The following is a 12,371-nucleotide window of genomic DNA, read 5'->3' on the forward strand; positions in this document are numbered from 1 at the left end:
GACCATATCACAGTGATGGAAGCACAGAGTTGCTCAGTGGTGGCCAGATAGCAGAGCGGAATATCAGGAAGGGACCAGGACCAAGATATACTCTTCAAAGGCATACCTCCAGTGACCCACTTCCTAGCCTAGGCAATAAAGTTTGTAAGATCCCATATCAATGGAAAAAAGCTGGATGTGGTGGCACACACCTGTCATCCCCAATGATGACAAGGAGTATAAATTAGGATGATTGTGGTCCAGGTCAGCCTGGACACAATATTTCCAAAATAATCAGAGCAAAAAGACTGGAGGCATGGCTCAAGTGGTAGAGCACAAAACAAAAACCTGAGGTCTCATGGAAAATTTTGAGGTTCCCAATGCTCTTCTTGGGGCTTGATTGGAGTACATCCCCCAGTGACTAAGCAAGGGAAAGAGAGGAGGGCATGGACAAAATACTTGGGACCTTTGTTTTGTCTTGCTTTGCACACTGCCTGGATAAGGTGAAACTTTCTCCATAATGTCTTCTCTCTTTCCTCCTCAAAGTGTGGTTCAAGAACCAGCAGCATCAACATTACCCGCCTAAGACCTGCTCAACAGGAATCTGCATTTTAACAATTTCCAGGTGACTCATACACACATTAATATTTGAGGTGCTCTCCCCTAGGAAATGTTAGGCAAATCTGTTTTTCAAGTGAAGAGAGCCAGCCCAAAAAGAGAAGGGACATCGTTGCTGCACTAGACCTTTCCTCAGGGATTTGGTTGGGAAGTCATTGTGAATTAAGCAGCTTAGATGTAGAGAAGGGACAAAAGGGACTTGGTCACACATGGATGGGGCCTCTAACAGCTTTAAAAAGGCCTATTTGGTCTCTCAGTATATCTCTCACTGAAAAGAAATAGCAATTGCCACCAGGAAACCAGATGTAGCTGGCATTCCCATTACTCTGGACAGGATTTTAAAGCTGACGAAGAGATTTTGCAAAGTAATCTAGCCATTGTGTTCCTAGTGAAGGGCTGAAAAGAGAATAGTAACATTAGCTTCTGAGGTCAAAAGAAGTATCTTTTATTTCCCCTATATCATCTTAAAATTCCTGGTAGAGTGGTTCCCTCATGAAGTGAGCACTCAATAAATGTCATTAACAGTGATTTGCACCACAGTGGTAATATTTTTAATGCTGCTCATTCCAACAAATGTTCTGCTTCTCATGTTAGCTTTTATGCACCCAGCAACAAAAACGGCACACTGCTGAGTGCACAGAATACTGGGCTCTAGCTAAGTGTGATTGGATATTGATTTTTGGGCCCCAAGAACATTTAGCAATGCAGAAACTGTTGGGTGCTGGATCATTATGGACTGTGAGGCTGACACTGGCAGAATTCCAAAAACTCTAGAGTGACTGTAAGGTCCAAGCTATGGGTTTGACCCTTGTATGTGGCCCTGACCTGTACCTTGGTTCACTGACTGTGTGTCTTGGCTTGGTCACCTGTCTTTATAGATGTATATTTTTTGTCACCAAGCAGACTGGACAGAGAGAAGCAATGCTTAGTGCAAATTCATCCTGACTTTTGGAAAAAACTTAAACTTATAAGCAAGGTGTCTATAGCAAAGAATGGTATAGTTACTGTCCTTTTATATTTTCTGTGGATGCTGATATAAAAGAACTGTGAAAAAATCTATTTAAAAGCCAAATAAGTGGTGAAAGAATAAGAAGAGCTAATAGGTTCACAAGTAGTAGTGAATAAAAAATGACTATAATTTTTTCAACATCTGTTTCTCGAGACATGGGGTCTCTGTCCCCTCTCTCTTCAAGTCTGGGCAGGTTTTGTGGCTCCTGGAAGTGGTATTTGCTACTTTGAGGGGCCCAGGCTTTCTGAAATTAGCAGCTTCTACTTCCTGTCTCTTGGAACACAGCCACATAGAGAGACTTCATGTAGGTCCGGGTGGACTGCCCTAGTTGAGCTTCCAGCCAATATTAACCAGTAATGTGAGTTGACATCTTGGATGCCTAGTCTGAAACATAAAGTCATCTAATGATTGAAGAACATCTCATGATTATTTTCCCATTCATTATTACTTTTGCTCTGAAACACAAAAGACATGAAGTGACTCTTGTCATTGTCTCACCAGAAATGTATACAAGAACCAAGGGAGAACCAGCAAGCTGAGCCAAGTAACTCATAGCACTATAAGAGAGAACAATATATGGTTTTACTACACTTATTTGGGGGTAGATTCTTATTGTAGCAATGGATAACTGCAAGTTACCCTATGAAGAGTAGGAGGTTATTCTAAAGCTATGAAAATCCATGTTTACTTCTTCACATGTGTCCTAAGTGACACTTAAGTCCCTCTTGTGCCCAATGCAAGCCTTTGGCCCACCTAACCTTGGAACATCATACCTTTTAAAGTTTGAAAGATGCCTTCCAGTTATAAAATCTCAAGCTCTAATAAATTGTTGCAGAGACCATCATAATGGTGAGACCATTGGTTATTCCCAATTCTGTTCTCAAACCCAGATCCAAAAGGGGCATATGTGCACTCTGAGCTTGTCCAATAGTGACTCCATCATACTAGTTCTTCATTCAGTTTCTCTAAGGAGGAACTGCTCTGGTAGGGAATCAGTCAGTGCCAAATGATGACCATAAAGTTTCTATTTTTGCCTCTTCTGATAATAGAATTCCTAAAGGGCAGTGCCTATGTTGAAGTCAATATTTTATTATTATCTCTCTTCTTACATCTTATTTTTAGGGAAATTTTGTTAATCCATGAGTCATGGCACATTAGAAGCTGGGATTCCTATATTGGCAAAAAAGAAAAGACAGATAAATTTTGGTGTCCATGTCTATCCTGTTCTAGGTCCAGAGTCTCAGCCCTGGCTGCCCATTACAGTGACCTGGGAACTCCTCAAATACAAGTGAAAGTACTCATGTCTTGGTCTCATCCCAGATTAATTAATTCAATATATCTGAGGCTAGGGTCCCAGGACAGGTATTTCAAAAATTCTCCTGAGGTTATTCATAGATGTAGCAAAGATTGAGAAGTATGTCTAGTCCAATGATTTGATTGGTCTCCTGTTTGTGGTAGAGAGAAAAGTACTAAGCTGTATTTCTCAATAGTGTATATGTCCAAATATTGCATATTTTAAGGCTCAGCTCAACTATTATACACGAGAGACATATGCACACATAGTTGGAATTCAGTAAATATTTATAAAATGAAGACATAAATGAATGTTGAGAAACCTATTCTGCTTTTTCATGGATTTCTCTGGCATACCACCTCTGCTTAGTGTGGATGGAAGATTGAGAGTCTGTTTCTCCATTAGAACTGCCCCACAGCTGCCCTCCCAACACGTGACATAGCCGAGCTGCTATTGCTTTTGAACCTCTCTCTGGATGCTTCCTATTCTGATCTCTTCTTAGTTTTTTTTTTCTTTCATATTTAAATGAATCATCTTTACAAAGGTCTAAAATACCCGCTTTCTACTCTCCTAGGCATGCATAATCAACACAAGGAAGATGGATGCTCCACAGTGTGCTATGGAAGAAAAACTTTTGAAAGTACCAAGAATGAAAAGGCTGCCTACTTATCTCCCTGCTGGCAAAGGGCTAGCTATTTACTGAGCTAAATGATAAATATTCCAAGGACAAGTTCTGAAGGCACCAAGCCCCACAGTACTGTTGGCAGAGCTTCTGTGGTATCTATACAGATGAAGCCACTAGATGTAAATCTTAGCCAGCAAAACAGCCAATGGATAATTGTTTTGGGTTTTAGGGTCTCTGCTGAACTGTTACTAATTTTGAAAATTTCCAGTGATCTTAGGACTCACTTCAGAAAGATAAATCAACATGTTCATTTTCAATTTTTGTATGTAGCATTCTTTGAAACAACATGATTTACTCATCCATTTTTGCTTTTTCTCTGAAACATGAAATTCATCTCATTTTTCCCCTTAGAATTCAGAATTTTAAGAAGTTGCCAAGAAAGTCCTCAGTTTTGTCTGTAATTGTGGAGTTCCCCTTTGAAGTTCAAATCTTTCTTAGCACTAATTCGAGAGGGAGTTATGATTCTGTGATGGACTCATGACATTTCTTATTGGGGATATAAAAGGTCAGATTTTAATGCCTCTTTGTGATATATGCATCTGACTCAAGATCAGGCAGTTTTGAATGATGGGATTTAAATTGTAATTTAGTGAACAGATAAGAAATGAGAAATTACAACTTTGTGGCAATACTTCGGCTACACACCAGTTCCTTAGTGCCTATATGAGGGTTGTGGGTTAGCACTGCTCTTTAAAGGTCCCTTTCAGAGGCACCATGGATGCTCCTGGAGTAAAAGCAAAAGCTCATCTTAGCATAGGTTCCAGTGGTATAGTCATCTGTCTTGGAAAAATAAAGACAACTCATAAGGCATAAGTCCTGAGTATCCTGAAAATTCAGAATACTATTTTACTCCTACTTCTCATTTTGCCAAAATTTTGCCTCAAAATTCTTACCTTGTCCTCCTTTTTTCTCTCAACAAGAATCTTGAATACATAAAGATCCTACTTTCTTCCCTGTGTGTATATATGAAGCAGGATCAATTGAGACAAAATAAACTTGAGGAAAGTTCTTCCTTCCAAATGTAAGATAATCGTGGAGTCTTTGCTCCCATTTCCTGCGTGGGGAATAGGAAATGTTTCTCTCACTTTTTCTCTCTCCCCTACCCTTGTCTATACTTTCTCCTGTTATACTAAAATAAATCCTTGCTAAAAAAGAAAATCACATCTCTCTCTATCCAACTAACAGGTAAGACTTCATTATACATTTATTGAAAATAGATATAATGTGATACAGAACAAGCACTGGAGTTAGATTTAAGTTCTAACTTAAAGCACTTCTGAGCTCTCTGGACTTCAGTTTCCTTACCAGTAAATTACCCCTTCAACCCAGTTTTCTTATTTATAAGTTAATAAGTTGCTTTGAGAGTAAAAGAAATACAGTTTCTTCAAATTGTTCTATTATTACATGGTCTAAGACATGCTAGTTCATGGCTAGTGTACCTCATGATGCCCTCTTACAATCATTCTTTTCTGATGTGGTTTTAAGTTTTGCTCATGGACTCATTCCATGTGCATCATGTTTGTGGGACTATTTTCACAGAGAGGTTTTATATTTGTCATGGCTGGGTGTCGCAAGGATTTTACTTGTCCAGGATGAATTTTTACAGTAACTTGCTGATTTAAGATTCCAACACCATGTACATAGTATTCATTTGGAATCATATCTACATCCGGCATATACTAAGGTTTAGGGGTCCATCAGGCCTGAGTCTTCTTAATTGTTCCCTGAGCTCCTCTGGGACATTTTTCCTGTTCCCCTTACACAAAGCAATAAGTATATAGAAACCAAGTTCTAGCATCACACTTCATATGGGTCCGAGGACTCACCTCTGATTTTCATGATTCTAATCCTAGGATATTAGACAGTCGTGGACCCTAACAGCTGCATTAGCTTGTGTACTAAGTTCCTTTGTGGTGGTGGGTACTAGGAAATTTCCCTTTGTCATTTGAGTCTGACTTTTAAAAAAAAATTATAGTTTTATCTTTTTGTTTTTTCAAAAGGGTCTCAGCTCAGTTTGCAGTGTTGCTGGAACTAAAATCAAGTGTATATTCTTTCTGAGCATTTTCCCTTGGATAACCATTTTATTTCATAGTGTTACCATGTTCACTGGCAAAAGTACTTCTCAAACTGGAGTGCATGAAACTGTCTGGAGGATCTTGTTCAAATTCTGTTCCCTATAGGACTAGGAGCTGCAATTCTGCTTCTTTTTTTTATAACATCTTTTTTAAAATTATTGTTTTATTATTCATATGTGCATACAAGGCTTGGTTCATTTCTCCCCCCTGCCCCCACCCCCTCCCTTACCACCCACTCCGCCCCCTCCCTCTCAACCCCCTCAATACCCAGCAGAAACTATTTTGCCCTTATTTCTAATTTTGTTGAAGAGAAAGTATAAGCAATAATAGGAAGGAACAAGGGTTTTGCTGGTTGAGATAAGGATAGCTATACAGGGCATTGACTCACATTGATTTCCTGTATGTGGGTGTTACCTTCTAGGTTAATTCTTTTTGATCTCACCTTTTCTCTAGTTCCTGGTCCCCTTTTCCTATTGGCCTCAGTTGCTTTTAAGGTATCTGCTTTAGTTTCTCTGCGTTAAGGACAACAAATGCTAGCTAATTTTTTAGGTGTCTTACCTATCCTCACCCCTCCCTTGTGTGCTCTCGCTTTTATCATGTGCTCAAAGTCCAATCCCCTTGTTGTGTTTGCCCTTGATCTAATGTCCACATATGAGGGAGAACATATGATTTTTGGTCTTTTGGGCCAGGCTAACCTCACTCAGAATGATGTTCTCCAATTCCATCCATTTACCAGCGAATGATAACATTTCGTTCTTCTTCATGGCTGCATAAAATTCCATTGTGTATAAATACCACATGTTCTTAATCCATTTGTCAGAATGGGGCATCTTGGCTGTTTCCATAACTTGGCTATTGTGAATAGTGCTGCAATAAACATGGATGTGCAGGTGCCTCTGGAGTAACCTGTGTCACAGTCTTTTGGGTATATCGCAATTCTGCATTTTTAAGAAGTTCTCACATGAAGCTGAAGCTCTTGACCATATGAGTAGTGAGGGTTTGAGTGAGAATAGCAATAATCTCTTCCTAATTGCCAATTTATCAATTGCTGGGATTTGTTTGGTGTGGTTGCCTGATAAACTCTCACTCACTTTGTTCCTCTCACAAATGAAACTATGTTGGAAGAAGTTTTAAAAAAAATGTGAAGACCAATAAGGTATTTCTTCATTTGGAAACAAATCCATAAATTCAAAATGGAATTAAATATAATTTATCTTAAACCCCAGAAGTCTTCACCAGCTTTACCCCCAAACTGCCTCCTACTTCATTTTCTTTTCATTAAACCCATTTTTTCCTTAAGTTGAGATTCTGGGCAAATCAATAAAAGAATTAAATTTCTAATTCAATTAAAGTTTTCCTTGCTTAATCACTTATTGTTAATATTACTATTGATTTCTTTTTATTATTGTTTTGTAAGGCTTTTAGCCTATAAATGTACTCGTAAAGGTTAATATTGATCCTGGAGAGCAGAATATTTGGATATCAAAGAATTGGTATATCAGGTCACTCTTCAGAATATAGGAGGTTGATTATGTGGCCAAAGAGTCAAGTGACGTTCCAAGATTTTACTGTCCTTATGTGGAGTCAGAAGCATTTTCCAAATTTTCTCCATGTACCCCAAAATGTAGAAAAGCAAATCAAAAGCTTATGGGAATCCTGGATGGTCTAACTTTGGCTGTTTACAATTTAATTTTATGTACTAAAATGACATCAACTTGCATAACTCCAACAGGTGAAAAGTCCAGCTGAATTCTTAGGACAAAGGAACATGACAAACAGAAAAGTGATTGTTGTCTCTGGGAGGGAAAGAATCAGTAACTAATGGAAACTCTAAACTATGTTTAGATGTGGCTCACAATCCAACAATCCAAACAAATGATTCTCTCCTGCTAATCTGAATCTGGGAAGGAAAGGCCAGCATGACATTTTCACCTTTCTTCATAGGGCTCTACAGCTAGAGATCCAGTAGAGCGGATCTTTTGCCAGCTTTTTGTCAGTCGTCCCAGGAGCTCATCTGCATGCTCTGGAGTGGGTGTCTCAGCTGTTCCTTATTGGGCACCAGAAACTACAGGGGCTGAAAAATTTATTTCTCTAACCAATAACAAAAGACAGATTAACATGAGACAAAAACATAATTAAGAAGAGAAAACCATATGAATTTATTTAACATAAGTTGTCTGTTACATAGGAGACTTTAAAAATTAAGACCTAAAGAAACAGAGAAGCTTATGTATTTTTATACCTAGTTTGATGAAATGGACAGTTGTAGAGAGTTCATTGAACAGAGAGGGTATGACCTACTGATAATAGACTGAGTGTGGACAGAGGAATTTAGCAAGGCCTATCTGTTCAGATTATCTTGTATCCCTATGTCTTCAGAGATAAGGATGTTCCTTTCCTCTGTGTATACTGTAGGTATTTCTCACAATTTCTCACATGAAGGTCTATAACCTACTTCAGGAGAAGGCTGGAAAATTCCTTTCTAGGTTTTATGGCCTCCTGGGCAGGAGAAGGGCAGGAGAAATTCAGAAAGCCTTCCTGTCTCTGTGGTTTTTCTCAAATACCAACGTGTCATATTTTGGGATAATGTGTCCCGGAACTCCATCATGACCAAACTGTATGACTTAAGAATTAATCAGGGGTGATTAATCAGTAAGGGGTGAGATATGTCATCTTCCCTCATGGACTTACAGAGAACTGGGGTTGCCTTACAACTATTGAGCCTGGTGGGAAGGTGATAGAGTAGAAAGTGCCAGGGAAGGAAAAGCAGTGGGAGGTAGGAAGGAGATCCTTGGGACAAATACCTGACTTTCTAGGGGTTCTTCCTGCACAACCTTAAACAATGCACATAGCTTCTCAGATCTGTTACTTCCTCAACAAAATGGTGGTGGCTTTCCATTTACTGTGTCTTCAATCTGAGACCCTAATGTACCTAAGATCCCTTGTACCTGTGTTCCATCTGGAAACCAGTGAGCCACATGGCAGGAAGGAAACCGTTCATTATAGCCTTACAGTCTGATCAGAGGGGCCTCTGAACAGGAAGAGTAAAGAAATGTGTGGGGAAAAAAAAAAACTGACCCATGTTCTATTTTATGCCAGAAGAAAGTTTGAGGCTTTTGTGACATAAACTGACTTTTTTTGTAGAGAGGATTTAGTGAGTTGAATCATGGCCCACCCAACAGGTTGTGTCCACCTAGAGCCCATGAATCTGGCCTTATTTAGAAAGATGACCTCTGCAGATGTAATTAAGAATCTTGAGATGAGAGCATGTTGGATTAGGGTGTGCTATAAAGGCAATGGCAGCCGGCATGGGAAGGGATTTGACAACTGCTGCTCATGTGGTTGAGTGAATTGTTCCCAATAATTCTTTGAAATTATTCAAAGAAAAAGAAAACCACTAAGGAGTATATACATCAAGGAATTAACATAAAATTAATAGGTCTTAGCTTATTTAAAGGAAAATTGAACATTAAAGGGATGCTTACAATAAAGGCCTATCATGGTAATTTAACAGTATTCAACAATGTTCTAACAATGCTTGACTCCTACCCCAGTGCTCCAAGGAGAGGGGGATCAGTCTAATCTGTCTTAGCTGGTGTCCAGTGTCTTAGTGCTATGGTGATTGGGCCTCTTGAAAATCTAACAGAGTAGAACATACAACTTGCTGTCTTAAAGTGAACCATTTTTACCTAAACAGGGATCTCCAATTGGAAAGCTGTAGTGTCTCAAGTTGTAGAGGTATAGGGAATGTGAAAAGCATTCCTCCCTTTGAGAAGGCAGTGCAGTGCCCAGGGACTCTTTGGGTAGAACTGCATCACGGTTTGGTATTTGTAAAAGAAGCCAGTGCTAGGAGAAGAAAATGGAAAATGTGCAAGTAAAACTCAGTTCTTGAAGGGACAAGGAATTACTTTTTAATATAAATTCTGGGAAAACTTAAAATCCTAACTAGTCACAAGGAAAACCATCTAAAACATTTAAAAACAAAAACCTGTATACTTCTACCAGGGTACTCTGGGGCCTCAAGCCCTATGAAGATCCCAGTCCCAGCCTGTAGGAGGGAGCAGGTTTCCAGGGAAAATCTCCCATCATAACACCCAGTTGGGGGCTAGCATCGCCTTTTGTTGTTCTGGAAACATCTATGTGGAGCCAAAGCCCAGCAGATTATTTTAACTGCATCACTGCCTTTTGGGGAGGGTAGAAGGAGAGATTGATTTTCTCAAACTTTAAATTAGGATGATATGTTTAGAAACCTATATCAAATTTTATAAAAGTTGAGTTTTCGAAGATGGCACTTGGCCTCCCAGGTTTATGTGTGAGGCCCATTGCCACTGCCAGAGGGACATTTGACCCAAAGATCACTACACTTGGTCAGAACTCAGCTTTGACTTGGAGCTTTATTTGTATGTTCTTGGAAGGAATGGAATGTCCATAATAATAAGGAATACTTGTAAAGCACTTTATAATTTAATAATTGCATTTGTCTCCATTTTTTCATTTAATTTTCACAAGAGTCATGTGATCTTAGTGTAACAGATCTGAAAAATCAAAGCCTTAGAGAGACTCGTCTGACTGATTTTCTTATACTGGCAATATAATTAAATGAGATTATATGTATAAAGCCCTAAGACTGTAGCCTGACATTTAGTAAACACCCAGAAATGGAAGCCACCTGCTATCACTCTCATCCTACTTATTGTTGTTATTAATTGCCATCTGGTTGAATTGGCACTGTAGCCAAGATTGCTAACGCCACAGTGCCAATGGGACCTTTTCCCAAACAAGAGCGTGACATTTTCTACTTGATTTTTTTTCCTTTAGGAGTCTTTTCTCCTTCTTTTTGGTTAAACCAGATGGATTATGAGAGCAGTCTGAGAATGCAGCATTACAACATGTAACTCCATTGGCCACCAGGTTGATTGGGTTGATCTGACTGGACAGCACTTGTACTGTAGGTCTATATAAAACATAAATATAAAACTGGAGGTCCTTTCATGAGGAGGACTGAGGTCCAGTAGAGAACAGCAGAAGACTTTGTTAAGGTACTGAGACCACAGAAGAGGGTGGGGCATTTGAGAAGGAGTATAGAGTAAGGGTTTTTTTGAACTTGCAGTGGGCATACTAGCAAACCCTTCTATGCCTTCAGAGGAGGCAAAATTTATACATAATTTACTTTTATGGAGGACTGTGTTGGAAAGGAGTGGGGAGGTTTAGAGTTTCTTTTATTTGGGCACAGACTGGCTCAAGGTAGAGAAGCTGGTGTGAAGAATATCTTCACTTCCATGTTTTCTGGATACTCACATACACAGCACTCTTATTTTCCCAATTGTTAACCAAGAAGAAAAGAATCCTATAACCCTGGGTTGTTGAGTAGAAGGCTCCATTATCCTTATAGATATTTGTGAAGAGTGGTATATGTAGGTAGTGGAGAGAACAGCTAGTCTGACTGACATACTCAGGATGATAAACCTGCTAATCATTGATGAATTCTTGCTGCACACAGAGTGAGTACCATTTGCAAAGTCTTAGAAAAGTGTAAGTAAGAAGACACAGAGATAGTTATATTTCATCCCACCTGGAAATAGAAACCAGAGCTTATCTCTGATGGGATGTTGAAGCAGCTCCCCTATCAGAGTCAGAGGAAGTTTGATTTAAGTGACCCACCCACACAGAGTGAAATCTCGTGGTTAATAACCTACCAGTGGTGTAGGACCAACTAAGTGACTGACTCTCCAATCCTAATTAAACAGTAGATGTTTGAAAGGCTATGTGCAGAACATTGAACTCTCGACACTGTTTCCATGTTGTAGAGACTGAGTTACATGGGCAAAAGTCCTTCAGTGTATAGGGGGCATGCTGAAGTGATGGAAAGACAACTGGACCTGGGGTCACTGGCAACTTGGGCAAGTCCCAACAGCTCTGAGTCTATGATTCCCAAATATATAAAATAAGAGCAGGATCAATTATCTTTGGTAGTTCTTTAATGCAATGTACCTTATTAAATTCTCCCATAACAGGTGAAACTTGGGCTATGGAGTGAAAGAGCAAGGGCTGTGTGGCTCTGAAGTTGGTGATGGTTTAGAGCCTCCAAATGTGGGGGAAAGCGGGCTTTTTATTTGTTTGTTTCTGTGATGTGCTACAATGCACCATATCAACTTCAAAATAAACTGTGACGCTATCATCTGGACTGATTAGCTTATTTTGTTCACTGGAAAAATATTTACCGAGTTCATTTCACTTGTAATATGCTGCAGTCATTGGCTCAAGCAGTGTGAGGTGAACCAAAGATGACCTCATAATGCTTCAGGGAATGGTTAATTCCAGAAAGACTAAAGCTTGTTCTGTCCTTGGTGGCCACTTGGCAAATGTGGGCTAAGGCCATCCAGTGAAACCTATGAGCATACAGTTGACTTAGCTGAACATGGAGCAAGCTGAACATGGAGCAAGGAGTTGGGAAGGAACAGAAGCAGACATCAGGAGCCCTGGATGGATTGTTCACAAGGCATATGACCTTGAAGTCATCTCCTTCATCACTTAGATTTCTCATCAATAAATGAGGCATTTGGTTGAAATGAGCTCTGAGGTTCCTTTGGTTTTAAAAATTTTGTGATTATAAGCCCATCAACACTCCTAGAAAAGAATTCAAAACACATTCTGAGGATGGCAGGTCTGCAGTGTGGCACTTACACAGGAGAAATGGCATGTGCACCTATG

General features: G+C 39.5%; 1 long non-coding RNA gene across 1 annotated transcript in view; it reads left to right on the forward strand.

Moving 5' to 3' along the window:
- Positions 1–4,566, forward strand: part of LOC141420703 (uncharacterized) — a 126,245-nt gene extending 121,679 nt beyond the window's left edge. The window contains exons 2-3 of the long non-coding RNA XR_012445238.1: positions 526–604; positions 3,475–4,566. This is a non-coding gene — a long non-coding RNA (uncharacterized lncRNA). The remainder of the gene's footprint in view (positions 1–525; positions 605–3,474) is intronic.
- The last annotated feature ends 7,805 nt before the right edge of the window (positions 4,567–12,371 follow it).

This window comes from Castor canadensis, chromosome 2, assembly GCF_047511655.1.
Source record: "Castor canadensis chromosome 2, mCasCan1.hap1v2, whole genome shotgun sequence".
In the NCBI taxonomy this organism is placed as follows: Eukaryota; Metazoa; Chordata; class Mammalia; order Rodentia; family Castoridae; genus Castor; species Castor canadensis.